Raw genomic sequence first — 21,314 nt, forward strand, 5'->3', positions numbered from 1 at the left:
TTCCCAACCCAGGGATCGAACCCAGGTCTCCTGCATTACAGGCAGATTCTTTACCACTGAGCCACCTGGGAAGCCCCTCCCCTTCCCCAGATTCTGCCAAATGAAAGCAGCATGGAGGCATTTGCAGGATGAGCCTTAGAGGATTCACGATAGGCAGCCTGGAGTTAAGGAGCTTGGACTTGGATGAACAAGAGTGAGGGATGGGAGCCAGAGCCAAGGCTGGGGCGAGGGGGAGACAGGACTGGACAGAGGTCAGGGCAGGACAAGGATTTTGTGACCTGTCCTGACAGCTGCTCTGTTGGTTTTGGAAGGGCAGTGTCCCCTGAAGAGAACGGGAGAAGATTTGTCCAGGTGAAGGTGCGGGTACCACCGAATCAAGTACTCATCAGGAAGGTGTGATCTTAGTCTAAGGGAGAGACAGGGACCGTTAGTATAGTGGGCCTTTCTCTGCTGTGGGCAGTGCTGTCCCACACTCTGCAACCCAGGGTTCTTTTGAATGTGAACAGCGTGAAAACTCCGGGCACTTACAATAGACAGACAACCTAGGGGCTGGGGAAGGGGGCAGAAACTGGCCCTTAAAGCAAAGCTTCTCTTTGCAGCAGAAGCATTTAAAAATATATATTTATTTGGTTGTGCCAGGTCTTAGTTGCAGCATGTGGGATCTATTTCCCTGATCAGGGATTGAACCCAGGCCCCCAGCATTGGGAGCACAGAGTCTTAGCCACTGGACCACCAGGGAAGTCCTTGCAACAGAAACTTTTACATCCCACAGAGCCAAGGGCTGTACCTTGTATTCGTACCTTCTGATCAGTCTGATCCCTTGAAGCCTTTCCTTGCTCTACAGACCCAAAGATTTGCTGAGCCCTTGCAGTGATGAAAGGAAGAGCTAATTCCTATTTACTGAGCACCACCTAGATCCTAAGCACTGTTACCACAAATCTCAAGTGTCCACTATGATCCCTACTGGACAGATGAGTAAACAGAGGCTCAGAGTAAGTGACTCAGGCCTTGTTTCCACCAATGAGTGTATCGTGCGTGCATGCGTGCATGTGTGCTTGCGTGCGTACGTGCTCAGTCGCTTCACTCGTGTCCGATTCTTTGGGACCCCCATGGACTGTAGCCCGCCAGGCTCCTCTGTCCATGGGATTCTCCAGGCGAGAATACTAAACTGGGTTGCCATGCCCTCCTCCAGGGGATCTTCCCGACGCAGGGATGAAACCTGTGTCTCCTGCATTGCAGTCAGATTCTTTACTGCTGAGCCACCAGGGAAGCCCCAGTGAGTGTGTCAAGCATCTAAATCCACCCAGCTTCACCCCAACCACGGGAGCACCCTTCCCCAGGGAAAACTCTCCCAGCCTGGTGGGGGCTGGGCGAGGGAGCTCCGTGCCACTCTCGCCTCAGAGTGGTACCGTTTCCACACTGGTGCGGGCTCCCCTCGTCCTCTCCCAGGGCAGTGCCTGCCTTGGAGGGTTCAGTCGGCCTGACTCCTCCTTGCTCTCTCCGGCTCCAGCTTTCTCCTTCGTGGGCGCAGTCTCAGACTAGCTCCAAGTTCCTGCTTTACAGGAAGGAAAGGAGTTTCTTGAGCAGGAACTCACGCCAGGCACGTTCAAAGGAGCTGCCCTGTCTACCTACAGGGCCAGGGATGAGGTGGTCACAAAGCACAGACATACAGGCTTCCCTGGTGGCTCAGCAGTAAAGAATCTGCCTGCAACGCAGGAGACGCAGGTTCAGTGCCTGGGTTGGGAAGATTCTCTGGAGGAGGGCATGCAACCCACTCCAGGATTCTTGTCTGGAGAATCCCCATGGACGGAGGAGCCTGGCGGGCTGCAGTCCATGGGGTCGCAGAGTTGAACACAACTGAACGATTAAGCACACACGTGCACACACACACACACAGACCCTCCACCCCGAGATTAGAAGCCAAATTCTGCTTCGGCTGCTCACCAGATGCCTGGCCTCTTTAGATAAGAAATCAGTTTCCTTCTGAACAAAATGGGGAGGAAAAACCCTGTCCTGCCCCCTTTTCCCAGGCGTTCTGAGGTTTGTTATGATGCTCAAAGGATGGCTCTGTGACATCAGGGCAGAAGGCAAGGACACAGGTGAGCCCTGTCATCAAAGAGGAGCAGGAGAAGGAGCCTGAAGCCCCAATTCTTCAGGCTAAGCCCCTAAGCCCCTGGCCAAACCTCCTGCCTGACCTCTTGCCTGGGGGAACTCTGAATTTTCTGAAAGTCTCTGATGAGCACTTGGTCTTGCCCCCATTTTACAGATGGGAAAACTAAGGCAGGGAAATGAAGCAGCCCTGTCTGATTGGTTCATCCCCAAAATCTAATCTTTCTCTTGTCAATGGGATGATCCTCTGCCCAAACCTCTTTTACAAAGGGCAGACATCGCAGTTCCTTCTGACATCAGCGGCAGCTGGCTCAGCCTGACCAAACGCTCTCTGGCTGCTCAGGAGCCAGATCTTTAGAAAATAGATCAGAGGCTTCAACTGTGGGGTTTACTAAGCCAGCTGGGTGTGTGGGGGCCTGCTGGTTGCAGGGTGAGCTGACCAGCTGGGGGCAACTGTGGACATGCAGTCTGAAGCCAGAGTTTGGCAACAACATGAATTGTTTCCGGGAAATACCTAGGAGGAGAGGAGCGCAGAGGCAGCCAGGGAGCTAGAATGAGAAGTCACTGAAAGTGGGGGCTCCAGATGGACCGCGTAGGTACAGGAGACAGCGGAGGCCCAGGCTGGATGTCTCAAAGGGCACCAGTCCCCTACATCAGAATCATCATGGGCCTATTAAGACTCCCAGTTCCTAAGGCATCCTCACCCGCAGCTGTCGGATCAGAATCTCTGGAGGCCAGGCAGAAACTGACATTTTAAATAAGCTTCACTTTTTTTTCCGCATTGGAATATGAGAACCACTGCCTTGTGGGGTTAACGTGACCAGAACAGTGTGGGGGATAGCATGTCCATCGCATAGCACAGCTCAGGTAGATTCAAACACAAAAGCAGATAAAGGAAGGGACAGTTGTTTTGAAGGGAGAAGACAGGATGATGACCAGCCTGGCTCCCTGGGGTGTTAAAATTTCCCCAAACATTTCTCACAGACTCCCTGCCACCCCCCACACTCCTAGGTTCTCTAAACCATGTCCAAAGTTCAGCAAAGAGGCAGCCCTGAAATCAAAGAACAAACTTGGCCTTTGGCAACAGCAGATCAAGTCTCCAATCTGGATTAACACCAAGGCCCAGACAGCTGTGTGACCTTGGATGGCTTCTGTGGATCCTTGTAAAGGCACCCTCTTGGGGTTTGGGTGAGGACGAAATGGGCTAATGGATTAAGTCACCGAGTTTATATATTGGTTCTCAGGGACCAGGATGCCCTCCTCTTTCCAGTTTCCTACAGACAGACTCCCTCCCAGCCCCCTTCCCTTTGTTCCTTTCTCTGTTATGCAACCGAAGTTTAAATCCTTCCCGGTTTGGGGCCAGCTGCCGAGCAGATGGGAGGGTGTCTCTAACGGGAGGTTTCGAAAGTCCCATCTTCCCTGCCTCCCTCCACATTTTTGTCCACGTGCAGCTGGGACAAGACCTTTGCCTGCTCTCCTCAATATTGCGAAAAGTTGAAAAGTCGGGTGTTTACGTTATCTCCTGGCTTCTGCTCCAGCAGTCACCATGGCAACCAGAACCCAGTGCCGGCAGTTGAAAAAGCCTCTGAGGAGGAGCCTGCTTGGTTTGCATTAACATTCAGTTCGGACAGCTCTTGTTGAGAGCATCTGCCTCGTGCCTGTGCTGAGCAGTCACTAAGCAGAAACGGGAGTGATTTAGAGCTGGTCCCTGACTTTGAGGGGCTGGCCAAGATATAGAACCTCTCGGTCTAGTTCAGTGACTCTCAAAGTGTTGGCCCTCAAACCAGGAGTTTTCCCGTTACATTTGAATTGGTTTGAAATGCCACCTTTCAGGCTTCTTTCAAGGTCTACTAGGGTGGGTAGAGGGGGTCCTGAAATCTGGGTTTTAACAAAAGCCCCCTCCCCGTGATGATGATGGAGGCTGGAGTTTGAGAACCGTAGATCTAATTAAAACCTCACCCCATCCCAAGAACTGGGAACTATTGTTCCCACGTCATAGATGAAAAAAGAGAGGCTCTGCCCTGCTCTGTGTGCAGACTAGCTGACAGCTTGTGAAGGGGTTGGGTTCTCAGATCCCTTCCAGTGTCAGATTCTGCCTCTGCAGCACCTGTGACAAGGTGAGGAGCAGGTGTTCTTTTTCCTGGATCCTGGCTGGAGAAACAGAGAGGTACCTTATTCTCTGCCCAGCAGGGTCGGGGCCAAGCGACAACGCAAGTGGAAATGGGAAATCACAATGGAGGGAAGAAGAGCTGGGAGTAGGGTCCGAAAGAGCAGCAGCAGCCCTGGCGACAACCACCCGCCCCAAACGTGGGGACACCGAACTGATGTAATACCCTGCTGCCCTCATAGCCGAGATCATCCAGGCGTCTAAGCCAGATCCTCAGTCCTGAGGCCTCCTCTCCTGCGTTCACTCACCTGCACGCTTGGTTGGTCTCTTTCCGCGCTTTTGCCCCTGCAGGCTCTCAGGGTCCCCTCTTACACTGCATCTGCCTGAACACCCTCTCCCCAAAGTTGGAATCGCCTCTTCGGCAACCAATGGCCTCCAGCTTCTCTCTGCCCATATCTCGTGACTGGGTGCTTCCTGCCTTCTCAGGGAACCCATCCACCTATGAAATCTCTGATGGGCTTAAGTTTCCCTTTAAGTGAGCTGACATCCATCCCCGTGAAATATCCACCTTTTACAATATGAGTTAGTCTAATCCCCCGTAACAGAGATCACAGGCTTATTTTTAAAGTAAGACGATCCTTGCCAACTATTTCCCATAAACCTACCACCCGCATTTGCAGATTAAACAAAGCAGGTAGACGACATCAACACTTTACCTTGAAAACAGTGAGAACAAGATGAGGTGGGAGCAGAAAGGGACAGGCAGAAGGATCACAGGCGCTGGAGGGAAAAGTCACTGACTTGGATGCTCCGTCTTACCACTTCTTGCCCAAGAGACCCTGGCAGGACCGCAGCAGTTTTCACAGGAGCCCCCTTCAAGAAAAAGAGCACAATATTGCAAATATGATTTCCCAGAACTTGTTTCATTTTGTTGAAATCAGTCACAGATGGATGGTTTGTAATGACAGAAAAGGTAAAACTTAGCGTGTCTTCAGTGGTCGTTTTCACATACTTTATTGTTTCAGCAAATGGGAATCTTGAAGCTTAAGTAACTTGAGTTTTGTGGAAATCTGCCCCTGACTCAGGGCCTCAGTTCCTCATCCTATCCCCCATCCAAAGTTGGTTTGAGAAACGAGCTAAAGGAAGGTGAAACCATCAGCTGAGATGTTAGTGTGTCCTCTGATTTCTAAAGATGAATGCTTGCAGCCTGAGCATGAGGGAAGCTGGTTGATTATTCCCATTAATAATCAAGAGCACCAGATGGGCAAGCCAGATTAGCATTCTGCCCTGGGGAGGCCTCAACTGGAGCTCCAGGACCAAACCAGTAGAACCAGTAAATTCAGGGAACTAGCTCTCTTCCTACCAGAAAGGAAATGCTTGTGCAGATACATAAGGACAATAACAGGATTATTTTAATCTTAATTGTTTTGGCAACTCTGGCTCTGCCAAGAGAAAAGGCTGTGGTAGCTCAGGAAATTTAAAAAAAACTCTGGTTTCATTCCCCAGAACATCTTTTTCAAGAGGGATGAGGATTTAGCAGGAGAAGGAAGGAGCGCTAGAAACTCCTGCCTTGCCTTGGGCTGCCCAGCCAGCCTGCAGCCCCTTGACCACCAACCCTGCTTTGCAGAGGGTGTCTCCTTCTCCTCTCCCTTTTTATTTTTTATTTATTCATTTTAACATTTTTTTGATGTGGACCATTTTTTTTAAGCCTTTATTGAATTTTGTTACAGTGTTGCTTGTTTTACGTTTTGGTTTTTTGGCTCAGGGCATGTGGGATCTAGGTGGCTCAATGGTAAAGAACACACCTGCCAATGCAGGAGACACGGGTTCGACCCCTGGGTTGACAAGATCCCCTGGAGGACGGCGTGGCAACCCAGTCCAGTACTCTTGCCTAGGAAATCCCATGGAAGAAGAGCCTGGCGGGCTGCAGTCCATGGGGTCACAGAGAGTCAGGCACAACAGCTGCTGAGCATGCATGAGCACACCTGCTTGTGGGATCTTCGTTCCCTGATCAGGAATCGAACCTGCAACCGCTACACTGGAAGGTGAAGTCTTAACCACTGGACTGCCGAGGGAGTCCTCCTGCTCCCCTTTTTAGAAGGTCTCCAGAGGACACCCCAGCTCCTGGCCTAAGCTGGGGGGTCACCCATTGCAGAGGCTGCTGGTGCCTGCCCCCCTGAGAGTTCAGGAGTTTCCCAGGCTGCAAGCGGAACCCCATCTATCTCTGTAGTGCTGCTTGCAAATGAAGCTTGTTCTCATCTCCCACCCCTTCCTGGGTCTTCTAGGGCAGTGACTTCCAAACCCTTAGGCAGAGAAATCCCTGGACACCACGCATGCCAAAGAGACCCCTTCAGGAGGCCAGGGGTCAGGCAGGCGAACACAGTATCACTCTGCAGGGTGTCCCAGAAGCACAGAGCTGGAGAAATTAGGGCTGGTTCCCCAGGGACTCAGCACCACACCCTTCACAGTTCTGGCCTGCGCCTCCCCAGGCACGAGGGCATCCACATCCTCTCTAATAAAAATGCCTGCCCGGGATGCCCTAGGGAAGAAGGAAGATGACCATGAAGACCTGGGCCCCCACGAGGCCCTGAAAATTGATCCAAAGTCGCCAGTCCTTGGCTTGGGGCCCCAAGACTGGAAGTCTGAAGTGGCTGCAGGAGGGGATGAAGGTGAGAAAAGGTGGTGTGACGAAGAGGGTGGGGCACCCACATCCAGGCCCACCACAAACCGAAAGCTGAGACGGTCCGCCCAGAGAAATCTTTAAGATCATCCCAGGCCACCTCCCTATTGTACAGGTGAGAAAACTCAGATCAGAGAGGTCGCAGCACTTGTTCAACGTCACACAGTAAATGAATGGCAGGGACGGGACTAGAGCCCTTGCTTCAGCGGCCCTATCCACAACTTCCCCTGCTGTACCACCAGGCCTGGGCACAGGCTGGGGACAAGTCCCGCACCAGCTCCTTCCTCTTCCCTTCCCTTCTCACACCGCCCCCCACCCCCAACCCAGTCTGGGACAAGACAGACCCCAGCCAGCTACTCCACCTCCTCACCGAGGCTTGGTTTCAGCCACCCTGCCTTTAGCTACCTGTCTTGGTTCTGGTTGACCTGCCAGGTACAGGCAGCCTGCTCTCTGCCCTCCTTGCCCTGAACCTGGCTTCCCATGAGGGCTGAGGAAGGGTGGGGCAGCAAGGCTGCCATCTCCAGTGTTTAGCCTCTGGCCCCTGCCCCCTTCCTCCTGCCCTGCCCCATGCTGAGAAGACACCCACCTGGGCAGCTGCAGGTGTGGATGCCCTGGACAGGGTCAACCGGCCAGGCCAGCTCCTGGGCTGAGGCACCGTCCTGCCTTCCCAGGGCTTGAGACCCATGGTGGCCTTTTATGGAGTGGAGAGGTGTGGTGTAAGGGATTAGGGGTGGAGCCCAGGGTACCTATATCTAAAAAACGGCCCCACCCCGAGTGCTCCTGCCAGGCGCTGGAATCAGAGCTGGTTCCAGAACGGTTTGTGCCTTGGTCAAGACCCTCATCCCTTACAAAACAGCACAAATGCCCCATCCAGCCAAGCCCAGCCTTCCTGTGGGACTGGTCAGGGCCCAGGCGAGTGAGGCCAGTTCGGGACATGCAACCTGCCCTTGTACCCTATGGTCCTCTCTTGGGGTGACTCAGAACTTTGCACTGTGAGCCACACAGATATGACTGTCCCCACCTACTCTGGGAGCTTGAACAAGTTATTCCACCTGCGGCCCAGTTTCTTCACTCTGAAATGTAAATAATAATACGTACTTCATAGGATCGATGCAGAACCTAGCGCGTAGCTATTCAATCACTATTTGAATGAATGAATGAGTGAATGGAAAGATGACTACAGTGGGCAAGGGGTCTGGAAACCCATCCTTAGCAACCTTATTTCCTCACATCTCACCTTGCTTGCTCTAGACATGCCAAAGTCTCTCTCATTTCCCAGCTCCATCTGTAAATATGTCCCACGTGCTCTCGCGATCAGGCTGTGACTCCCTTCCAGTGTGGAAGGTGGCCTCCCAACAGCCTCTGTGCCCAGACAGTCTCGCCCATGGCACCTGGCTGAGGAGTGACCCATGACCTGGTTCTGATCAAGGAAACAAGGAGGGGAGGTCTTCTGAGGGGCGGCACAGAGGGGGCTCCCAAGAGGAAGACCTCAGAGGACATGCTGCCTCTGTGACTCTGGATGTTGTCAGGCCCACTGGTGACATGGGCTCTCTGGTAGCCGTCATGCAGCCACGAGGAGAACTGGCCAGAGGACGAAGCCAATAGTGGCTCCTGAACTGCCGGTCACACCGTGCCAATTGCCCACCTGCTTCTGGACTTCTTTCCATGTGAGATAATGAAGGTCTTCATTCGTTAAGGCAGTTTGATTTGGGGTTTTTTTTTCCCCACTCACAGCTGAATGTATCCAGCCTGATCTTCTCTCCAGCTCCTGTCTGCACATGCACCCAGCTCCGGGTTGTGTACTGAGGACCCCAAGATGAGCTAGGCTCTGTGTTTGCCCTGGGGAAGCTCATAGCTGTGAAGAGGGGCTGGCAGGTAATTAGATGGTTACAAGCTTGTGAGCAGAGGTTGAGAGTATCTGGAAAGGGACAAACTGACTGTCCTGGGCAGTAAGAGAAGGATTCTGGGAGATGGGTTTTGAAGGATGCCTAGGAGTTTTACAGACAGATGAAAAGAATGTCTCCCAGGCAGAGCTAACAAGGTTAATGAAGGGGTATAACTTTGCTTAGAGAACATCAGTTCAGTTCAGTTCAGTTCAGTTCAGTTCAGTCGCTCAGTCGTGTCCGACTCTTTGCGACCCCATGAATCGCAGCATGCCAGGCCTCCCTGTCCATCACCAACTCCCAGAGTTCACTCACACTCATATCCATCAAGTCAGTGATGCCATCCAGCCATCTCATCCTCTGTCGTCCCCTTCTCCTCCTGCCCCCAATCCCTCCCAGCATCAGAGTCTTTTCCAATGAGTCAACTCTTTGCATGAGGTGGCCAAAGTACTGGAGTTTCAGCTTGAGCATCATTCCTTCCAAAGAACACCCAGGGCTGATCTCCTTTAGAATGGACTAACTGGTTGGATCTCCTTGCAGTCCAAGGGACTCTCAAGAGTCTTCTCCAACACCACAGTTCAAAAGCACCAATTCTTCAGCGCTCAGCTTTCTTCACAGTCCAACTCTCACATCCATACATGACCACTGGAAAAACCATAGCCTTGACTAGATGGACCTTTGTTGGCAAAGTAATGTCTCTGCTTTTCAATATGCTATCTAGGTTGGTCATAACTTTTCTTCCAAGGAGTAAGTGTCTCTGAATTTCATAGCTGCAGTCACCATCTGCAGTGATTTTGGAGCCCCCAACAATAAAGTCTGACACTGTTTCTACTGTTTCCCCATCTATTTCCCATGAAGTGATGGGACCAGATACCATGATCTTAGTTGTCTGAATGTTCAGTGAGGCTCAAATTAGGCCCATTGAGCAGTGGTGAGCAGGGACTGAACACCTCACCCAGGAGTTGTTCCCAGGAGCATACACAGGAGCCTGTGTACACTGGGGAGCCAGTGAAAGCTTCATGCAATATGTGCATCTTGGATCGGAAGAGCCTGGGTGCTCAGGAGAGACGTGACCGAGGTCTTGCCTGGGTGGGGACAGGAGGGTGAAATGGGGGAACTGGTGAAAGAGGTGTTCTAGAGGCCCAACCTTGGGCCTTGGTGACTGAGGGAGAGAGTGAGAGTGGAAGGGGAGGGAAACATGATGGCTAGATTCCTGGTATGTGAGGAGGAGGGGTGACTGTATAAGTCTTGGAGGAGAGAACTATGGTAGCCAGTCTCCAGGATGGCCCCCAACGATCCTGTGCCCAGACAGTCATGCCATGCGTAGTTCCCTTTCACACTGTATCAGGAGACTGAGCGACGGGACCACTAACATAGGCAGAAAGGATGATATGTGACTCCCCAAAACTGGATCAAAAGCCGTCGTAACTTCTGCCTTACTCTCTCTTGCATCACCAGCTATGGGGGAAAGCCAGCCAGCTGGCGCATTGGGTACATTCAAGCAACCTCATGAAGAGACCTATGTGCTACAGGAAGGGGCCTTCTCTCAACAGCCAGCAAGGCACTGGGCTCTCCTACCAACAGCCATGTCAGTGGGTAGCCATGGAAACAGATCTTCCAGTCCCAGTCAGGTCTTCAGATGATACCTTGGTTGTAACTTCAACAGAAGCTTTGAGGGACTTCTCTGGTGGTCCATTAGTTAAGATTCTGCTTCCACTGCAGGGGGCTTTTGATCCCTGGTTGAGGAAATAAGATCCGGAATGCCATGTGACCAAAAAAAAAAAAAAAAGAGAAGACTTGAGCAGGACCACCCCATGAAGTTGCTCCCAAATTTCTGACCCACAAAACCTCTGAGATGATAAATATTTGTTATTTTAAGCTGTTAGATCTGGGAGTAATTTGCTATACAGCTATAGATAATACTGAGACCTAGATCATCAAGATCTTATTTTTGTACCTATCCTTCCCAGAGTGGGAGAAAATTATTATCATCACTGGGAGGGATGCCCCCCAGCCCACCTGGCCCATGCCGTCATCCACCTCTCTTTATAGCTTACAGAGTATTTTTACATAAGGAAACTTTTCACTGTTGCAACCAACTCCAGGAGGTGGTTATCATCCCATTTTAAAGAGGGAGAAACAGAGGCCCCACAAGTTGGCGTGAGTTACTGAAGATTATATAGGTTGTCAGTGGAAAGCCTGGACCAGAACCAGGCTCTGAGTGGATCCACATCCCACCTGATGTCCATCAAAGCATGCCGCCCACCACCCAGTTCTACATGGATCAAGTCATTAGCCACTACAGTTACTGACCTATATACCCTGAAAGGAATTTAAGACCAAAAACAGGACAAAGCACTCTGTGCTTTGAAAAAACAGGCCCCTTAAACAGTTAGATATATCTCAGGAAGAATTATAATAGACCAAGATTCTTGCACTTTCCCATACATAGAAAAAAAAAACAACAACACTAAAATCTAACTGAGATCTCTGTACCTTGTATCTAACAGTGACCTTCTACCGAGAGAGATACTGGATTGCCTGTATTCCGCAGCCAAATCGTATATACATATATCCTGTCTTCTCTATGCCCAAACCTCTTCAGAGTAGTACCCTCAGAGCTATTGAGAGACTGTTTCCCAGGCTAGAGTCCTCAGTGAGTCTCTGAATAAAAACTGAGACTTAGAACTCTTAGGCTGTGTATTTTTGTTTTTTTTTTTCTCAGTCAACACTGAGCACACAGCAGGCCCTCAGCATAGCCTAGGGCCTGACTGGCCAAGTGCAAAGCCGGGAGAGCCCAGCCCAGGAGCCCATGCGGGGGGCTGCTGCCGCAGCCTCCCAGGGCCCCTCCAGGCAGGTGGATCAATTAGCGGTGGCCCTGGCGTTCACAATGATCTTGGAAGGGCAGCCTAGGCCAGATGGCACTCCCTATATTATTCAGTAGTTTTTCCCTGGTAGCTCAGATGGTAGAGCATCTGCCTGCAAGGAGAGGGACTCAGGTGCGATCCCTGGATTGGGAAGATCCCCTGGAGAAAGAAATGGCAATCCACTCCAGTATTCTTGCCTGGAGAATCAGAGGAGCCTGGTGGGCTACAGTCCATGGGGTCGCAAAGAGTCCGACACAACTGAGTGACTAACATTTCAAGGAACCCAGCTTCCTCACCTTTCAGGTCCAAGCCTAGGAAGTGCTTGACGCCAGGGACTAAGCAGCTGGTTCCATACTTTGAGAAGCGTGTGTGCAATGAAAAAATCAGGGAGGGAGCCCAGAAACATCCTTAGCTGGGGCTGAAGGAAATTGGCACAGCATCCCTTGCCTTGGCCTTGAGTTCCACTTTCCATTGCAGAGCCCTTTATGCTGCAGCAGGTGGGGGAGGGACCATGAAGAAAGAACCCTCAAGGGATTTATGCACCCACAAGGAGGCAGGCAGACACCTGGCAGTTTGCCAAGCAGCACAGAGGTGCTGTGGGTTGTATGAGGCCCTGGAGTGGGAGAAGCAGGGTGAATTCAATGCCAACCCATAGGCAAGTAGCAAGGAGGGCTACTTGCTGGCCTCTGTCAGTGGACCCAAAGGGCCTGGTCTCAGCACTGCCCTTCTGGAAATTCTGATCTATCGTTCTCAACATTTCCATATATCCCACTGCCCCCCCCCAGGCATTGGCCATTATTCTCACTAGCCTCACTCTTACTATTCTGCCGTGTGTTCCAAACAGAGGTTTATACAAAGGGCTATGGGAACACCCAAGGAGGGAGTGACACGCTCTACCAGAAGGGTGGCAGTCAGGGAAGGCTTCATGGAGGAGGCAGCTTTTGAGCTGAGGCTTGCGGGGTCTTTGGGAATTTGCCAGGATGAGAAAGAAATTGAAGGCAGGGAGGAAAATGCACACAACAGCATGGTAGCCGTGGTGATTGCTATGGCCTGGGGGTGGATGGCGATACAAATGAGGCCAGCCTGAAGGGCCCTGATGACCAAGCTAAGACGTCTGTGCTTTACCCTGAGAACATTTTTCTCATTTTACTCAAGGGCTTCCCAGGTGACTCAGTGGCAAAGAATCCACCTTCCAGTGCAGGAGATGCAGGTTCAATCCCCGGGGTCAGGAAGATCCCCTGGAGGAGAAAATGGCAACCTGCTCCAGTATTCTTGCCTGGGAAATCGCATGGACAGAGGAGTCTGGAAAGCTACAGTCCATGGGGTTGCAAAGAGTAGGACGTGACTTAGTGACTAACCACCACCAACATCTTACTTGACACCTCAGTGGCATTTGACCTCTTTGTCCCCCTTTCTTCTCTCGCCTTCTGCAGCTAATGACTCCCTGGCACTCCCTTCCTCGGCTCTTGCTCAGGGTCCTCAGTGAAATCCTGCACCTCTACCTGGCCAGCCAGGGTCCTCGGTGTAAGGACCCCCTCACACCTCAACCATGGTCCTTTCCCGCGGAGCATTTGCGTGGTTGGTAATTCGATATTCTATCATTTGTGTGGCTGTGTGATTACTGGCTTTCTCTCCGCCAGCCTGTAAGCTGATCCTGTGCACTGCACCCGGCTCTTAGCAGACCCTTCATGAACCAGCTGATGAACAAAGGGCAACATGTGTGCTGGAGGAGGGGTGGGGAGGGGAGGCACCAAAGGGGTGTGAACTGGGAAGAGCCCTGGCTTGTTTCCTTTATTCTGGTCATTCTGTTGGTTCCTGATCAGAGGGGGCAGGAAGGAATGGAGAATAAGGCACTGGCTGGAGAGGGGAGACCAGAGGGGAGGGAGAGAGGGGAGACCAGAGGGGAGACCAGATAGGAGGCTCTCAGGTCTCTGGTTCTGCCTCTGAGGACCCCAGACCACTCCAGGTAGGCCCCCAGTGAAGCATAAAGAAATTGAGAGATTCCAGCCTCTGCATTCTGCCTGTGTGCAAGTTGTCTCTGACTCTGTGCGACACTATGGACTGAGCGCCAAAGAATTGATGCTTTTGAACTGCGGTGTTGGAGAAGACTCTTGAGAGTTCCTGGGACAGCAAGATCAAACCAGTCCATCCTAAAGGAAATCAGTCCTGAATATTCATTGGGAGGACTGATGCTGAAGCTGAAGCTCCAATACTTTGACCACCTGATGCGAAGAACTGACTCACTAGGAAAGACCCTGATGCTGGGAAAGATTGAAGGCAGGAAGAAAAGGGGACGACAGAGGATGAGATGGTTGGATGGCATCACGCACTCGATGGACATGAGTTTGAGCAAGCTCCGGGGGTTGGTGATGGACAGGGAAGCCTGGCGTGCTGCAGTCCATGGGCTTGCAAAGAGTTGGACACGACTGAGCGACTGAACTGCACTGATGGACTATAGCCCGCCAGGCTCCTCTGTCCATGGGATTTTCCAGGCAAGAATACTGGGTTGCCACTTCCTTCTCTGGAGGATCTTCCTGTGATTCCCACCTCGTGTGTCTCATCTCTGGACACCTGGCTTCTTCCTTGTAGGAAGAAAATGCCAACACCCAGCCGCCTTCTACCCAGCCAATTAGGGGCAAAGGCGGCAAAGAGAGGGCCAGCATGGTTTTTGAGTGAGCCTTCTTTTTGTAGACACAGCTCTGTCACTGCACCAACTGGTCCAGAATGCAACCCACCCTCCAGCCGTTGGCAGGAACATCCACAGAGACCCAGCAATTCCCAGGAAAGCCCTGAACAAGGGACCAGAGCCTGGAGAAGGGTGATGTCTGGTAGCCTTGTTTGCTTCTGAGCAGGGATCCAGACCCCTGGAGAGGTAAGGTCTGCTCATACCCCTGCCCCCTTAACCCTACCCTCCCAGGGCCCTCAGGGAGGTACAACCCCCTGCAAAGGATGAGGCTTGGGTGCAGGGCAGTGAGGGAGGAGGAGAGACAACTTGGCTCCGGGTGTGGTTCTCACAGTAGGACATCAAGCACTGGGGAGAAATGCCCATTATATGGATGAGGCCCAGACTGACTGTGATCTGTCCCCATTCTGCCCAAATTCTCAGAGTTAATGGTCTTCATCACATTCAGCCTCCACAGCATCCCTCAGCTGCTCACCTTGGTAACAGGACCACACCATCTTCCGAAGCAGCCTGCTCATCCTTAGATGGGCCCCGCTACCTCCATACCAGCTCCCGGAGCAGCCTCTGCAGTGGGCAGTATGACCTTCATTTTGCAGTTGAGTGACCTGAACTGGAGGCCAAGGTCACACAGTAAAGCAGGCCTCCTGATGCCCATGCCGCTGCCCCTTCTCTCACACCAGGGAGCAGGCAGCACCTCTGTGGTCCTTCCCTCTCCGGGGCTCAGCCCTGCCTAGACAGCCCCATCCTCCTCCTCTCCCAGCAGAAGACACACACACATGCGTGCGCGCACACAAATACACTTCCAGCACCAAGGTCTGTCTGCAGATATCAGTCCTGGATGTTCTTTGGAAGGAATGATGCTCAAGCTGAAACTCCAGTACTTTGACCACCTCATGCAAAGAGTTGACTCATTGGAAAAGACTCTGATGCTGGGAGGGATTGGGGGCAGGAGGAGAAGGGGACGACAGAGGATGAGATGGCTGGATGGTATCACCGACTCAATGGACGTGAGTTTGAGTGAACTCCGGGAGATGGTGGTGGACAGGGAGGCCTGGCGTGCTGCAGTTCATGGGGTTGCAAAGAGTCGGACACGACTGAGCGACTGAACTGACTGACTGACTATATATATCCGCCAAATATTTGTTGAGTGCCTGCCTGCTAGGTGCTTGGACAGGGAGAAAGAGAAGTGTTCTGGGCACAAGCGAGGGATAACACTGTGGATGGAACCAAGGCTCTGATCTCATGGAACTTAATATTATTTTTTTGGCCACGCTGCTCAGCCTTTGGGATCTTAGTTCCCCAGCCAGGGATTGAACCCACGGTCTTGGTGGTGAAAGCAGAGAGTCCTAATCACTGGAGAGCTAGGGAATTCCTTCATGGAACTTTACATATATGTTGGGGAGGGGTTGGGTGAGAAGGAGGGGCTCCCGAGAGGGTAAAGGGAAGAGGAGCTCTTGGAGGGGGAGAGGGAGAGTGGGCTCCATGCAGGAGAGGGGCTCATGAAGGAAACTGGCCCCCCACCCCACTCACATGCATGCACACACATGCACATAGAAATCCACATGTGTACACACACACACACATGCCTGCATATGTGTGAGAGCTCTGAGAGGACCCAGGTCCTTTCTGCCACCTCCAGAAGGCATTTTGGCCACCCTCTCTGCAAACCCGCTTCCTGGCCATGAGCAGGTCAGGATCAGTGGGCTGAAGACCTGGGTGCTCAGTAAGACTCTGCTTTCACTGGCTAAGTTGCTTTCTTCCCAGAGCCCCAATATGTTCATCCATAAAATGGGAGTGAGTCCTGGCCTCCCAGGGTGAGGTGGCAGGCTCAGGGACCCTGCAGGGCAATGGGGAAGAAAGAAGCCGGGTCTCACATCCTCTGCCCTCACTCTGGCCTAGCTCCAGCCTTCAGAACAGGTGAAGGGGCATGGGCTTGGCTTCTGAAGACTGGAGAGAGCTGGAACTGTTACCTAATGCCACCCGGGGCCTCCCAGGGTGAGCCAGAACCTGACCCGGCTAGACCTTGGTTCTCAGGGAAACTGACACTGGCCCAGGTGCAGAAGCCACCAGCAGGGCCTGGCATCCTTGGGAAGGGAAAGTTCTGGGGCCTGCAGGGAGATTCGGGTTCTTCCATCAGGACTCGGGACTGCAGCATGAAGGCTTAAGGCTAGACTCCAAGCAGAGAGTTTCACCCACCCCAAACATTCTGGAGGGGCTGGCTGGACACCAAGAGGGACCGACCGAGCTGTGCTGGCTGGAGGGGCCTGGGCGGAGGCCGACGCAGGGCAGGGCAGGGGAGGACAGGGCCCCGGCAGTCTTCTCGTGGGAGACAGTCTCTGGGGGCGAATGGGAGGCTGGCATGTGGGGTTTGCGTCCACTCCCTGTGCAGCCTCGGGAAAGGCTTCTTTCCTCTCAGGACCAGAGGGTCTAAGGATCTTTTCAGCACAGTCATCGGAGCTCCGAGGCTGAACCAGGCTGGGGAAGGACCTTTCCCACTGGAGAGTATCTAATAGGCAGCGCCGCCCGCACCTTCAAGCTGATCCACCTGCTCCCACGTTGAACACACAGAGCGATGCACTGGCCCATAACCTCCCCGAGCCCCCATACTCACACACATTCTCAGCTGCTCCTCCATTCATCCCTGGGTTCCTCCAGGGAGGAAGAGGGGAGGGCGATGACATCACTGGGACCTACAGCGCTACCACTCAGGCCCAGCGGAGGTCCAGGTGTCTCCCATCCCTCCTCACAACTCAGATAAGGGATACCAGATGGACAGGATCTGACAGCTGCTCTTAAAGCCAGCTGATTTCTCTTCCATCTGAAGGCCAGGGAGACGCAGGCTCAGGACTGTCCCAGCAGCCAAGATGGTGGCCCCCCCCCACCTATCCCCACCGGCAGAGCCCTCGGGAAGGGAGAGCTGAAATACCCTCCTTTTCCCCACCTCCTACTTCCTCAGAGGGGATGAACTCAGGGCAGGTAGGATCTGGGGGCTGGGACACCTGGGTTCCAACCTTCCATTCTGGGAGTTTGGCTCTGGCCCGCTTCCCCAGTCCTGGCAAGTAACACTTCTGTGCACCTGGAGTCCCGAGAGTTCACAGAAGAGGGGCCACACCTGGGAGCGGAGCACAACAAAGAACAAACAGGAGGCTCAGGGATTTTAGATTTCTTCTCCACCAACCACAGGAATGTTCCTGATGGCTCTGCGGGGGGCAGCGGGGGTGGCGTGGGGAGCCCGCCTATCACACAGAGACCCAGAGAGCTGGCTCACCCTTAGGCAGAGAGCTTGGGTACATGGAAGAACCAGCTCTGCCTGTCCTCCTCCAGCCCCGAGGGCCCTGGGGAGGCGGGGGCAGCCCCAGGGGAGAAGCCTGTGTGAATTTGTGAGGCTCCCTCCAGACTGACCCCAGATTCCTGAACAGGGAAACCCGCAGTGGTCTCCACCACCCCCAGGGTCCACTCCAGGCTCCTTAGGCTGGCCGTGAAGGCCCTTCCCGCCCTCGCTGCCATGGCCTCTCTGTGTCCATCCCTCAGCGCTGGCCCCGTTGGCCCTTCTACAGCACACTTTTCGGGCTGGCTGGGCATCTTTGTGGCCCAGCCCCTTGGATGAGGCCCAGATGCGGCAGATGCTCAGTAACTATTTGATAAGGAGATGAGTGAATGAATGAGGGCAGGCAGTGTGAGGACTCGGGCTCCCGGGATGTCTGACTCTTGACCGTGAACTCCCTGTGGGCCAGGTGGTTAGGTCATCATGGCTCAGAGCACCAAGCTGTGAGCATGGGTGTGGCCTCCCAAACCCAGGCTGCCCACGTACAGATTCCCAGGGGAACAAGCATTCATTGAGCACCTACTGTGTGCATCACCCCAGGCCATTCTCCCCTATGCTCTGCCCTTCCCATCTGGCCCTTTCTTTGTCCTTCTCTCCACCTGGAATGCTCTTCATCCAGATCCTCTTATGGTTCCTTGGATTTCATCAGATCTCTGCAGAAAAGTCACCTCCTCCAGGAGGCCTTCCATGACTTACGGTTCTCCCCTCTCTATGCCTCATTGTCTTGTCTTAATGCTCTGTAAGGGCTTCCCTGATAGCTCAGTTGGTAAAGAATCTGCCTGCAATGCAGGAGATCCCGGTTCGATTCCTGGGTTGGGAAGATCTGCTAGAAAAGGGATAGGCTACCCACTTCAGTATTCTTGGGATTCCCCAGTGGCTCAGAGGGTAAAGAGTCTGCCTGCAAGGTGGGAGACCTAAGTTTGATCCCTGGGTCGGGAAGATCCCCTAGAGAAGAAAATGGCAACGCACTCCAGTTTTCCTGCCTGGAAAATCCCATGGATGGAGGAGGCTGGCAGGCTACAGTATCCTTGCCTGGAAAATCCCATGGATGGAGGAAGAGCCTGGTAGGCTACAGTTCAGAGGGTTGCAAAGAGTCGGACACAACTGATTGACTTGAGTTTCACTTTCTTTCATTTCACTTTAATGCTCTGCACCATGCTATCACTAGCCTCTATTTTTCATTTAGTCATCTGTTTGGCAACTGTTTTTCTCTTCCTCCCTGCCCCCGACACACAGATTGTTAGGCTCTTTAAACGTAGGCATTTGGCCACCTTGCTTTCTGCTCCATTCCCATAACTGGAATAGGGCCTCGCATAAAGTGGGTGTTCAGTAGATGTTCAGTGAATGAATAAACACAAGCCAGACAGTCCCCGTTTTCACAAGGTTCAAGGTGCAATAGACAGGCACCTGCGTGGAGAAGGCCACCCACATTGGCCTTTTCCCCATCCACGGAAGCTACAGTCACGTCATGACAGGTGCCTCTATCCTTTACTGACATCCCTGAAGGAAGGGATGGCTCTTTGAGTTTGACAGGTGAGGGAAGGAAGCTCAGGTGAGGCTGTGTGTTTTGCTCTCAGGTCACACACTAGGAAAAAAGCATGTTTATAACCCCTCTATCTATTACCTGAGGCTTTTCAGGTGGCTCAGTGGTTAAGAATCCACCTGCCAATGCAGTAGACTCGGGTTCCATCCGTGGATTGGGAAGATCCCTTGGAGAAGGAATTGGCAACCCACTCCAATATTCTTGCCTGGAAAATTACATGGACAGAGGAGCATGGCTGCCCACAGTCCTTGGGACTGCAGAGCCGGATATGCCTTAGCGACTAAACAACAGGAGCTTTATTACCTGTGTAATTCTCCCTCTGCCGTCAGTGGCCTGCCCAAGGCCTGGTAGCCAGGAGAGGCTGCTGGAGCCTTGAGGCCCCCCGCTGCCTTCTGATCAGAGCTCCTTCCTGGGGCTACTCATTCCAGCCCTCCCTTCTCTCCCCGGTGGCCTGGGGAACCAGGTGAGGGGCGAGGTCTCTACCCTCCATGATCTGGGTTCTAGCACCATGTCTTTCCAAGGCCTCAGGCCATCTCTGCCTTGTGACCTCACTGGGCCCTACGCGGCAAATCCCCCGAGCCCCTGCCCGCAGACCACCTCCCTCTTCCAGCTACTGTCTCCAGCAGGGAGAGTTCAAAATGTCATTTCTCTTCTACTTCCCTCCCGCTTTTCCTTCCCACTGCATGAGTACAGGATGCCATGGAACTGACCACGTTGCTGGAGGAGAGACGGGGGTGGGGGACCCCAGGTGCAGGTAGAGGAGCCAGCTGTGGGGAGCTCCCCAGATTCTGTGTGGGGGTGGTGATGCCCTGAATGTAGCCATCTAGGGAGATGACCTTGCCTGTTTCCCAGAGCGGCTGTAACAACGCACCCCAAACTGGGTGGCTTCAAACAACAGACATGGAGTCGTCCCTGGCAGTCCAGTGGTTAAGAGGTCGCTTTCCAATGTAGGGGGTACAGGTTCGATCCCTGGTCTGGAAGCTAAGATTCCACATGCCTCATGGCCAAAAAACCAAAACATAAGACAGAAACAAAACTGTAACAAATTCAATAAAGACTTAAACAAACAAAAAAAACCCCCAGATGTTTACTCTTTCACAGTCCTGGAGGCCGGAGGCCTGAAATCAAGGCATCCAGGGGCCCGTGCTGCCCTTGAGAGTTCTGGGGAGGAACACTTTCTCCCCTCTTTTCAGCTTCTAGTGGTTCCTAGCAGTCTTTGGCGCCCGTGGCTGGGAGACACGTCGACCCAGACTCTGCCTCCATCATCACACGGCCGTTTTCTCCCTGTGGGGTCTCTGTAGCTTCATCTTTATGGGGAAGCCAGCTGTTGAGTTTAGGCCCCGCCTGAATCCCATATGACCTCATCATGTCACATTCACAGGTACAAGTCAGGGCTACAGTTAGGACTTCACCGTATTTGAGGGGACCCGCAAATCCCACGGACGGAGGAGCCTGGTGGGCTGCAGTCCATGGGGTCGCTGGGAGTCGGACACGACTGAGCGACTTCACTTTCACTTTTCACTTTCATGCATTGGAGAAGGAAATGGCAACCCACCCCAGTGTTCTTGCCTGGAGAATCCCAGGGACAGGGGACCCTGGTGGGCTGTGGGGTCGCGCAGAGTTGGCTACGACTGAAGCGACTTAGCAGCAGCAGCAGCAGCAGCAACTGTAGGGTAAGGGAATTAGAGAAGGTGAAGGGCAGAGAAAGAAAGAGACGGGCACTTTACAGGAACAGATCACCTTTAATGAGGCGAGAAGGGGCAGCAGTCAGGTTAGTGGGCTGCTGCGCTAAGAGGAGAGCAGGTCTATAGAAAACATATACATGCGGAGATACATTATTTTGAGGGGTCTGTTTCTCCTCAAGATTATTTTTGATTAGTTAGCTTTCAACAACTGGGGCAAGGATTTCCTGAGACCGGCTGGAGACTGGGATCGGCTGGGGGCTGAACGTAATCAATCTTAATGTCCATTCCTTCTTCGGGGGAGAAAGTTCTTTATTCTGTATAGAATGGTGGGGAGGACCTGAAGGGGAGGTTTAACTCCAGGCTATTTTGAGCCGTGTAGCTTTCCTTCACCAACGGAACCCACAGCCCTGACCACAGAGAGTGCAGGTTGGC

At 52.9% G+C, this 21,314-nt stretch overlaps 1 non-coding gene across 1 annotated transcript; it reads right to left on the reverse strand.

Annotated features, from left to right (window-relative positions):
* On the reverse strand, positions 1-71 carry TRNAY-GUA (transfer RNA tyrosine (anticodon GUA)). Its single transcript has one exon. It is a non-coding gene; the product is annotated as a tRNA-Tyr (tRNA).
* Positions 72-21,314: the final 21,243 nt, after the last annotated feature.

The sequence above is a fragment of the Capricornis sumatraensis genome, chromosome 3 (assembly GCF_032405125.1).
Source record: "Capricornis sumatraensis isolate serow.1 chromosome 3, serow.2, whole genome shotgun sequence".
NCBI classification, from domain to species: Eukaryota; Metazoa; Chordata; class Mammalia; order Artiodactyla; family Bovidae; genus Capricornis; species Capricornis sumatraensis.